The sequence below is a fragment of the Ambystoma mexicanum genome, chromosome 2q, assembly GCF_040938575.1.
Source record: "Ambystoma mexicanum isolate Mex_15411 chromosome 2q, UKY_AmexF1_1, whole genome shotgun sequence".
NCBI classification, from domain to species: Eukaryota; Metazoa; Chordata; class Amphibia; order Caudata; family Ambystomatidae; genus Ambystoma; species Ambystoma mexicanum.
In genome coordinates, this window is record NC_090924.1 from 1,070,546,665 (window position 1) to 1,070,557,359 (window position 10,695).

The window sequence follows — 10,695 nt, forward strand, 5'->3', positions numbered from 1 at the left end:
GGATCTGTTTGCAGTCAAATGCCAATTCCTGGTATGACTCAGGCCTAGCTACACTTAAACGCAAGTGTAAGGCGGCTGAGAGGAAATGGAGGACTTACTGCTCATCCTCTGACAAACTGGCCTGCCACCTGCTCCAAAGGCAATACCATCTCGCTGTCCTGTCCACTCCAAGAAGAGCGCACACGCCTGCATCTTTGCGGCATCTAACCACTCCGCCAAACTTTTTAAAATCTGCAAGGAGCTGGCCAAACCTGCTGCAGTCTCCACCCCCTCTCACCTCCCAGGCTTTTTGCCATGCCCTTGCCTCTCACTTTAATTCCAAAACCCACACCATATTGTCCACCCTCTCCTCTGCCTCCCCTCTCCACCCAGCTTGCTGACCCTCCTTCAGCCACCCCCTCCCTCTCATTTCTTACCGCCCCGGATGAGGTTGCTAGACCAGTCCGATCTAAAAGCCTCATCAAAACAGGTCCACCCCTGTTCCTCTAAAACAGGCTTGTCCAACCTTTTGGAATGTGGGGCCGAAGCATTAACTTTTTCTCACCCAGTGGGCCGGCGAGCCAAAAGTCAACAACCTCACCCAAAGCAATATATTAAAAAGCAATATTGTGTGACCTTTGACACAATAGCATCACAGGCAGTGATGGCCATGCAGTCCCAAGGATAGCTTTTGGTGTCATGGGCAGTGATCAAAGGTTAGTTGCTTGTGATTTCTTTCAGTGTCTGTTAATATTTTTCTGAAATAGTGGGGGCGAGGGAGCTACAAGGTTCTAGGGAGGGTTTGGGGGGGGTTCCCCCCCAAGAATTTTATTTCGAATATGGGGTTGAAATGGTGCATTTTACAGCAGAAAAGGTGACCAAGAAGCCATAAGTGTACAATCTGTTCTAAAGGGGAACATGAAAATTCCATGTCACCAACAGCAGGAAAGAACATTTTACAACACATTTTAATGATCCGTGTCCACAGTGTAAGACAGCACTGTCACTGATGTAACACATTGTCATGCTGGTTGTACCCAAAATATGCCTCTGTAGCAACATGTCTATGCTGGCTGTTCCCAATTTAGGCCAGCATTGTCCTGTACAAAGCATGATTGATGCTGCCTGAGCATGTGCAGTGTGCCCAATACATATGGCAGCTTATCTCTGTAATACACAACTTCTGTGGTGATGAAAGAAGCATAATTCAATTCAACAGATAAAATGTGGAAAAGCGATCACCCAAAGGTGCACCTAATTGTGCTCACATTGCGTTTCTTCAATCTAAAAGTATGCAACCTAGCAGGCCTAGTGCACACTTTACCTTTTCTTTCACCAATAAATCGGGGGGAGAGCGCGAACGCAGTCCCCCACTACCAGGCATAATGCAGTCGTGTATCCCGCATTTGGGAACATAGCAGGGGTCAGCAAATCCGATGTGCAATGGGTAAGTCTCACCCTGGGAGATCTGCCCTTGATCAGTCTCCCCTGCCAGCTAAGTATGAGTTGCATGCAAGAGGGCAGGGGTTGGGTCAGTTCTGGGAAGCCCCGCTAAGCGAGGGTGAGAAGGCAGGCCCTGACCAAGCCCCAACCCCCAAATCCTCGGAAGCTCTGAGCGTCTGCAGAGCTGCCTGTCCCGCATGTAGGGGGAAGCTCCAGCAGGCAGAGCCCAGCAGAAGAGCAGATTGTAGCGCAGTTCCTTTCTCCCATCAGGTGCTGCTCGGCCCGAGATTTGTATAAATAGCAGGATGGCTTGAGCAGGCCTGTTGCAGTCTGCCTACTGGCCTGTCAGCCCCACACGGGCCCATGGCCCTCCTGAGCGTAGCTGCTCAGCGCTGGCCCCATTCACACCATCATAATCATCCTGGACCTCGACGCTCCACCACCCCTGAATCTCAGAGTTCTGCTCAATGACAATGCTGAAGCTTTGACATCTTTGCCGTAACCATATGCCGTGTTGTCAGCCGAGCCTGCACAGCGCCAAAGGCAAGTATTCCCTTGTCAGGGCCCAGAGGTCACTGAGTCTTCCAGTGCCATCCACTTGGCACGGCCTACTGTTCCCAGCGTTTTCTACCCACAAATCAGCACCACTGCCAAACAGAACTGCATCATTGGGGCCCTTCGCTGCTGCTCTCCGACTTGACCCCAGCCCAACGCAAAGGCACCCATGCTTCTGGTCTGATGCTGAAAAGCCTGGCTCTGCTGAGATCCGAAAGACAAGAACTAAGGTATTTTGGGAAGATAGTATTGTTTTTTGTGTTGCAACTGTATCAGCTCACACCTCCTGAAGGGTATAGGCTACCCTCAGACTGCGCTACCAAAAGAGTGAAAATAAGTTATACCTGTTGGGCTTGCCTGTTTCACTTTTATGATTGGGATCACTGCTGCATGGGTATTAAGCGCGTTATAAATAACCTATCATACACTCGTATTTTCTCCAGAGCTGCAGCAACTATTCGAAGTGTACTCCGATCCATTTTGTGGACAAACTCAATCCACTAAAACGAAAACTTTGGTTCCCATTGATTTGGATTTTGTTTCCTTTCTATACATTTCTGGAGAGCATGTTTTGAAAGGTTGTTCTTGAGTGTGTAATTTGCTATTGCCCACTTTTGCTGAATGGCAATTTCGGCAACATTTTTTTGCCGCATTTTTTTACGCTTTTTTTACCAAAAAAAAATAGATGGTAATTTTGCGTAAGGTATATAGAAAGTGAGGGTGCAGGGGTTCTGCCACTGCTTTTTGTGGTTAAAAAAAAGCAATAAAATTGACCCAAAAGAATGTGGCGAAATTGGCATTCGCCATAAAAAAGGCAGTTTATTGATACGATTATTTGTGTCCACAGGTCAATCGCAGCATGGCTGGGATTTGTAAGGGGCCATGGTGATTGAATCTGGTTTACTGGTGAAAGGATGGTGATCCAGCACAGAGCGGCTCCTTTTGTGCCAATGTTTCCAAGTCTCCCCCCAAAAATATTGTGGCTGATAGCAGTCTAGTAGAGTGAGTGTGCGCTCAGAATTCTCATTCGTCTTGTTCTTTTATGTGTCCCGAATAGAGCACTGAGTAGTTTTGCGCGCAGGCACGTTTAAAAAAAAAAAAAAAGATTTTTTTAACTCCAGCATTGTCCAACATACGGCCTGACGGGCCACATAAAATGGCTTGGTGGGCCGCATTGTGGCCCGCGGGCCGTACGTTGGACAACCTTGCTCTAAAACCTTTAAGGACCACATTGGTACCCTCGCTCTGGCCCATGCCGATTTCTGCAACCATTCTTTTGCCTCTGGATCTTTCCCATTCCCTCACCCCCATTCCCAGAAGCACTCGCCTTGTGCATCCTCTCAAACTCAGTGGATCCCTCTTGTCCAGCTAACTACTGCCCAATTTCCATGACTCCCTTTTTGGAGAAGCATCTAGAAAATGGCTATCTCCCAGCTAAACCTTCTTTCTGAGTCAATCCATGACCACCAATCTGGATTCAGAGCTGCCGGAAGCATGGAAACTGCTCTCCTGAACATCCGTGAAGACCACCTTGACTCCATTTCCCTCTATCCTCATCCTACCTGATCTCTCCTCTGCTTTCGGTCAATCATATGATCCTGCTCAATCGGCTCTGTGACAACCTGGGTATCACCGATCGGCTCTGGCCTGGCTGACCGCTTTCCTTTCTGTTTGACCCACCCAGGTAACACTCGTCCTCCATATCCTCTTTCTCCCTCTCTACCTATGGTGTTCTCCAGGGGTCTAACCTTGCGCCCTGGCTTTTCAACCAATACCTGGCAACTCTCTCCTACATTTCCATTTTCTGCTCAAATGTCCAGTGCTATGACACCCAACTCATTTTCAGGTTTCCCTTGGGCATCGCTCTCCTCTCATCTCAGACTGCCTAATTGCCATTCAAAATTGGTGTGCCACCAATGATCTTTGTCTAAATGACAACATGACTGAAATCCTCCTCATTGGTATGCCTTCACCATCCTTTCCCCTCACTCTCTGGCCGGGCTCCCTTGGCCCGCCTCCTATCCCTACCTGTGAGGCTAAGAATCTTGATCTATCAATTTCCTTCTCCGCACACACCTGATATTAGTCTTCTGCACCTCCTTAGAGGTACTCTGCCTTCTCCCCCCCAGCCCCAGAAGCTGTCTCCCAAGCTCTAGTTCTATGTTGGACTACCTTAACAGCCTCTTTCTAAATCTACCTGCCTGCTCTCTTCGCCCTAAGTAATCAAAACCAGGACTGCAAGACTTGTCCTTGGCCTCAAGCCCTGGGATTGTATCTCTAGCTCTGAAATCACTTCAGTGGATGCAAGGATTACATTTAAAACCCTCTGCATTGTCCACAGCTGACTGGGTCCTGGGCCTGAAATACCTTCAACTATCCCTCTGTAAATGCCTCCCCTCTCAGGCCCTTCGCTTCTCTACTTCTAGCTCCCTCAGGGTCGGTCGTTTTTAAAGAAATGAGCTGGGGGCAGATGTCTTTGGCTGGGGCCTCCCTGTGGAACAGCCTCCCAACACCCTTGAGAACCAGTTCTGGTTCCGGAAGCATCTCAAGACCTTCCACTTCGCTTCTGCCATTAGCTCTCATCTCCTGCTGATCTGCTTCTCTCTCTAGGCACCTAGTCACCCTCTGTCCCCCGGGCCCAGGTACCTGCACACACTGCCTGCCTCCTGCACTGCCTCTGGGCCACCCTTTGCACTGGGATCTGTACCCATACAGACCCCCACTCTTCACTAATCAATCAGATATACCCTATCTGACTAATCATGCACTTGCCACTTGCTGGCTGCACTGCCATTTTCACTGCATTTATTTATTTCACTTATTTATTCTGTTCTCTCCCCTGCACTTCCCCCCTTCTCACCCATCCCCTTTTTCCCTTTTCCATGCACTTGCGCATTCTTAATGTCACTGGGCCTAGTAAGTTTGATATTTTTGTTCTCCCTTGTTCCCCTCCCTTTGCTTGGTCACGTTCAAACACTTGTGTATGAGCGCAATATAAATACAAATATACAATCTTTTAAAAAGCAGCAACTACTAACATTAATCCCAAAAGTTAGGATTCAATGTCAACAACCAGGTAAAAGTACTTTACATGCTATACATTTTCCAGCACATTGAGTGGCGTCATTTGAGGTGAGTAACTTATTTGCATTGAGTTATAAAGAAGAAAAGGTTATATTTAGATCAGAACAAAAATGAGAAAAAAGGGGGTTCCCCACACATCTGTTTCTGCTCCACAGGAAGTATCACTCAAAACTTTTGCATTATTTTGCATGCATTTTTATTTTTGGTTGAAGCCCATGTTGATTAACCAAAAATAAAAAAGCATGCAAAATAATGCAAGAAAATGCAAGTTTTGAGTGATGCTTCCTGTGGCGCAGAAACAGATGTGTGTGTGTGTGGAACCCCCTTTTTTCATTTTTGACATACGAAGTAGGAACTCTGGGTCTTCGTTTCCTGCACATCATTGCGACACGACAAGCTGTTATTTTACTGTAAGGTCGTAGAGGTTTAAGAGTGGTCAGAAAAGCTCCCCAAGTCTGTATAGATCAGAACAAACTTTGTACTTTAAAAAAGTTATATTCTCCCAAAGGGATGTAGGCACTCCTTATCCCAGCAATAATGGTGTTCAACAATTGAACTGTGAGGGAACAAGCACTGCTGAAGCCAATGGGTTCAGAAGGGGGCCTTTAGGGAGCCAGGACAGCTGAAATCAATGGGCTAGTTCAAAGTTCTGATGCTCTTTTTAAATAGTTCGAACAGAAAATCAGAAGCTCAAGAGGAGCTGACTTGCCGGTGCAAGTGAGTTCAGGTGAACTCCAAAGAGGGTAAAATGGCACTCTCCCAAAATAGGAAGCACCACAATTGGCAAAAGGTAGATTTCCCCCAAGCCCCACTGAAGTTGTTACAGCTGTATGCCTTCCTGTTGCAGTGTAGCAGCCCCTTGCTGCTGGTCCTTTGTCGTGGTGACGAAAGGGAGGACGTCTGGTGGGCTTCTGCAGCAGCACTCGAGGGCCTCTGCAGCAATGGATTCAGCAGCCTTTTGTGGTTTTAGCACCTTTTCCTCGGTGCCAAAGAACAAACGGATCCGGTTACTTAGTCCCTCAGCCCTGGACTCTGGATGAAGATTCCTTGATTCTGTAGGGTCCTCTGGGTGCCCACAAAGTTTTGGCCAGATTTGTACTTCCGAAGACGGTGCATTCTGTGATGGTCAGGGTTCCCCGGGCATTGGGGTTTTGCAGCCTTGGAAAGTCACAGCAAGTCGGTGGTGGCGCCAAAATGGAGCTTGTCTTGAGGCTAGTTGGTCCTACCAGCCCAAGGGAGGAAATCGTCCCATACGGGTGGTCCAAGTCCAAAGACTGGGTCAGCACAGCTGCAAGGCTTCACCGGGCACTTCGCAGTCCAGGAGGGTGCTGCTGACGTTGCTTCATCTGTCTCCTGTGGTCGACTCTGCCACTAGTCCCAAAAACCTCACCTTTTTAAGCAAGTTTCACAGCCCTAAACTACCAAGTCGCCCAGCAGGGTAGCTGTCCTCCTGGACAGCCAGCCAATCCGAACTGGTTCAACTCAGGCACGCAGAGTTAAGACCTGGGACCCCCCTCCTCCCCAAAGCACGCCACATAGGGTGGTGTGTGCGCTGGATCCACAAAAGAAAGGGTAAGCAATACGGAAGTCTCTGTTCTTGGGAACAGTAGCTGACCCAGGAAAATGTAGCTGAATAGTGAGAAGTCCAAGGGACATCTCAGTGGCAATGCACAAAAGGTGTTACAATGCAAAAAGCAGATGCTTATGGAATTTACCAGACTCTATTAAAACACATAAATCCTAGTCGGGAGTAAAAATTAAAATCACTAAGTCCAGCAAAATAGCTAGGGGTCTCTAAGGTTGCATAGAATTGGCACAGAAATTAAGATTCTCCCTAACAAATGTCCGGGAGCCTTCTGTGTGCCCATCGATATTGGATCCATTTCACTTTATTTTGGAGCAGCCTAATAAAAGCTAAAATGCACCAAAGGTGGCTTGGTGTATGGTTTGAAGTCTATCCATCAGCTCCAGTCATGGCTAGGATTCATGGGGATGAAGTAGATGGCTTGTCGTGTAGTACCAGGTGTGAGTGGAGAGGATTGGCAGATACAGACCGCATGCCACTAGAGTACCTGAACCTTTTCTGCATATCACTACCTCAAGAATACTGTTGTCTTGTTCTACTTTGCAAACAAGACAAATGCCTCTATGAACATCTGTAGAAATATTTATAAATGTATTGACGCAACACAATTCATCCCTCCCCTGATATACAGCCACACCCCACAATCTTGGGTAAGGAAAAAAGTAAGTGACAAAGGTGGTCTTAAGATTTATACCACGGAAATCACTCCATGTTAGAAGTGCAAAGACAATTTGTCAGCACAGTTTTAAAATGCCTACACCAATCTCAGTATCGGCTCAAACACACGCATTAATTTCCAGAATCAATTATAGGTATATATTCTACTCAAAATGATATTATGCATGCTAAATGCACTCCTTCCGTGATTACTTCCTTCTAAGCCACACTGTATACTTCAATGATAGCATTTCAATATGAGGCATAATATTACTGTATAGTCCAATCTATTCATTTACGTTCAGATCTCTAGGTTTTGGGATGGACAAGTAGTCTTCTCCAGTGAAGGCTACCAAGCTGAACAAACCTTGCCCTTTCACTTTACACATGTCTGCTTGTGCATTCACATAGGATTAAATGGAAAAAATGTAATACGTTTCTTATATTGCACTTCTTGCTGCACTGCAGCCTCTAAGCACAGTACCGGAACTGAGTACCGAACCTGCGCTGTTCGGCGTGTAGTCTTACAAGACCAGAGTGTTGCCCCTTTGCCCTCTTTCCGGATTAAAGGGGTGTAACCTAGAACCATCTAGAAAACGATGGAGCACCGTGGAGCATGAATACAGGGGAAGTATGCACATAGTTAACCACCAAAAGGGTATTTCTTTGGGTGGAAAAGGGGCAGTGGTCTAACCAGTCTCCAGGGCACAAATTTACCAAGTGGGACAGTTGTCTGTCATTAGTACCTTATTTTGGTTCAATGGCACAAACCTCGGCTTTGACCAATGGTACAAGCAGATAATTTCATGGATTGTGGGTGTACGAACTGCAATCTGGCGTCATGCGGGTTCAAATGAGGTAGTTATGTGCAGCTTGAATGTGGCTTTTGACGGTACAGGTCCATGTTGGGACTGATTTTCTATATTCTGGCCTGGTGGATAGATGCATAGAAGGCCAACCTATATTGTGACGGGGACAACTCTGGGAGCTGTAGCCAAACCAGTTCAAGGTAGCACTGATAAGTCTAGACTTAAGTGTCAAGAGGTGGCGAGCTTGTAAGGGGTCTGCATTGAGTACACACAATGGGAATTGCAAATTACACTTTAATAGTTTATTGCCAACCACTATGAAAAATGGCTAGCGGGTAGGTAGAAGTATCACTACACTAATAGATTACATATATAGTCACTAGAGTAGGGCATAATACAAGCACTACAGGTCCACAGCGAATTAACCCTAACTTCAAAAGTCCTTACCTAAGTTGTCTGGGGCCTTATGCCCAAAAGTTCAGGAACATTTCTCAGTTTGTGATGCAAGAAAAAATGAAGATGGAACAGTTAACTGGACCCCAGATACACTAAGGTTTAGAGGACAGTTTATTCTAACAAGTGTCCAACTTTCAGAAGGCTTGAGCGAGCAATCCATGGCAAAGCCAAAGTATAGAAAATATTTTATAAAACTTAACAAAACTTTTAAAGGGAGTTTAGGGGCAGGTAAGAACCACTGTATCTCACCCTGTGTACGCTGATTCTTCACAGGGCTTGGCAGGTCAATGGAAGGTCTGAAGTTGCTTTTCCCACCGTCGGCCTCGGGCCTTGATTCGCAGGGCTGGCAGGTTTGAGCAGATTCAGAGTCTCAAGGTCTCCTGGATGAAGAACGCAGAAACACGAGGCAGGACCCCTCTCGGGACTGAACTCTGGTAAGCTGTTTCGGATGGTGGTCACAGCAGCACGGCGACACAAAGGGTCTCTTGTCGTGGTCAGAATTTCCCTCCTATCTCTGGTCTCCTTGATGCTAGGACTCCGACATTTCGCTGAAGTAAGGCTTGTAGAACAAGCAGAGGACCGCCCCCCAAGTTCCAGGCCTCAAAGCGTGATGTCTGCAGCATGGTAGCCCAAACTCTGCTGGTCAGCCACAGGACGGTCCCGGAACACTTCTGACGGTTCTTTGCTTGGTACCGAGCAGACTCAAGGAAGGGATGTTTCCTCCACTCAAGGGTGGCAGCTCCCTCGCAGGACTGCTGAAGATCAATAGCAAGACGGGCCTCCTCCAGGACGGCAGCAGCAGATTTCTCTTCACAGGTCTAACAGCTGGACAGGCGTCTCAGCTCCTTCAGGTTACTCCAGGATCTCTTGAGTGGGTGCATCGTCAGATAATCAAACTAGCGGAACTACATTCGTGCATAGAATTCTGGTCCCAATCCACAAACTGGTTTCAGTGTGTCTCGACAGTCCAAGCCCACATCCTGCCAGCAAACTCACATCCTCCAGTAGCCCGCCAAATGTCTGATTTCCCAGGCACTGGAAGTCCGAAGTATTTCCCTGGCCTAATAGGCCAGGAAGAAAGCAAAAAAACAAGATGGCCAAAGGGAAAAACCTTGTGGTATGGTCCTGTTTGGTCACTAGCCACAGTTGGTAGCCAAAAGCAGTAAGGCTAAAATGAAAAGCACCAACAAATTGTGAAGTCACTGCTGCCACCAGCTTGTCCATTTTGCACACCTAGAGTAACCAAAAATCTTTGCGTCTTAGTCTAGGGCAAAAACAAATGTGTACCCCATTGTACTGCATTGTAGAATAAGTTACCACAAGGGGAAACAATGTTTCCCAGTACTGACGGCCTGAACGATGTGTTGGTTTCCCCATAAGCAAAAGACAGTGGAGTGAAGCTTAATGCTCCACTGCACCTGTACAGGTCTGGATCAAAAATAAAAGTATAAAGTTTGGGACTCCATAAAAATGGAAGCAAAGGTGCAACAATGAGATCTTTCCGGGGCGCTCACAGGGATCTCTTTGAGATTGGGTGGTCTGGTTGTAACCACTGGGAGGGGACGCTCCAGGGCTGTCGAAATGGTGATCCTGTTGCTCAGATATGCAGTTCGGCAAAGCGGTAGATTGATGGGGAGTCTGGTCGAGTCAGCAAATGACTCCAGCTGTTTGTCTGGTCCTGCTGGTGAAGCTATCCCTTCGTGAGAAGAGGGAATCTTTGCGTGGGGTTGAGGAGTGTGCGCTCTTTGACCTGTCTTGCACGGACAGCCATGTCACAATCTTCATCAAACAAAGCCCTCCTTGGGTCTGGGTTCAGCACTGTTCTTTATTCTGGTAGTGGTGCTGCTGTGCCTTTCAGCATTTTTGGAGGTAGTGCTGGAGGAATAGTCTGGTGCTGATGTGCAGTTGCCCCACTTCTGCCTTTGTGGGCAAGATGCTCCTTGTGGCTTCTGGTCGACTGTACAGTTGATGATTCCTGTAGGTACTGGCTGCTAAATGTGCTGGTAACATGCTCTTGTTTATGCTGCAGTTGCTGAGCTTCTCAGTTCTTTCTGGGTGCTCTCCTCCGACCCAACACGCTCAGAGATCCCCTTTGCCTCATTACCATTGTGAGCCAGCACTAAAGTT

General features: G+C 47.3%; 1 non-coding gene across 1 annotated transcript; it reads right to left on the reverse strand.

The window, feature by feature from the left end:
* Positions 1-1,324: 1,324 nt before the first annotated feature.
* Positions 1,325-1,482, reverse strand: LOC138570435 (U1 spliceosomal RNA). The gene has a single exon (XR_011303496.1). It is a non-coding gene; the product is annotated as a U1 spliceosomal RNA (small nuclear RNA).
* Between the last annotated feature and the right edge of the window lie 9,213 nt (positions 1,483-10,695).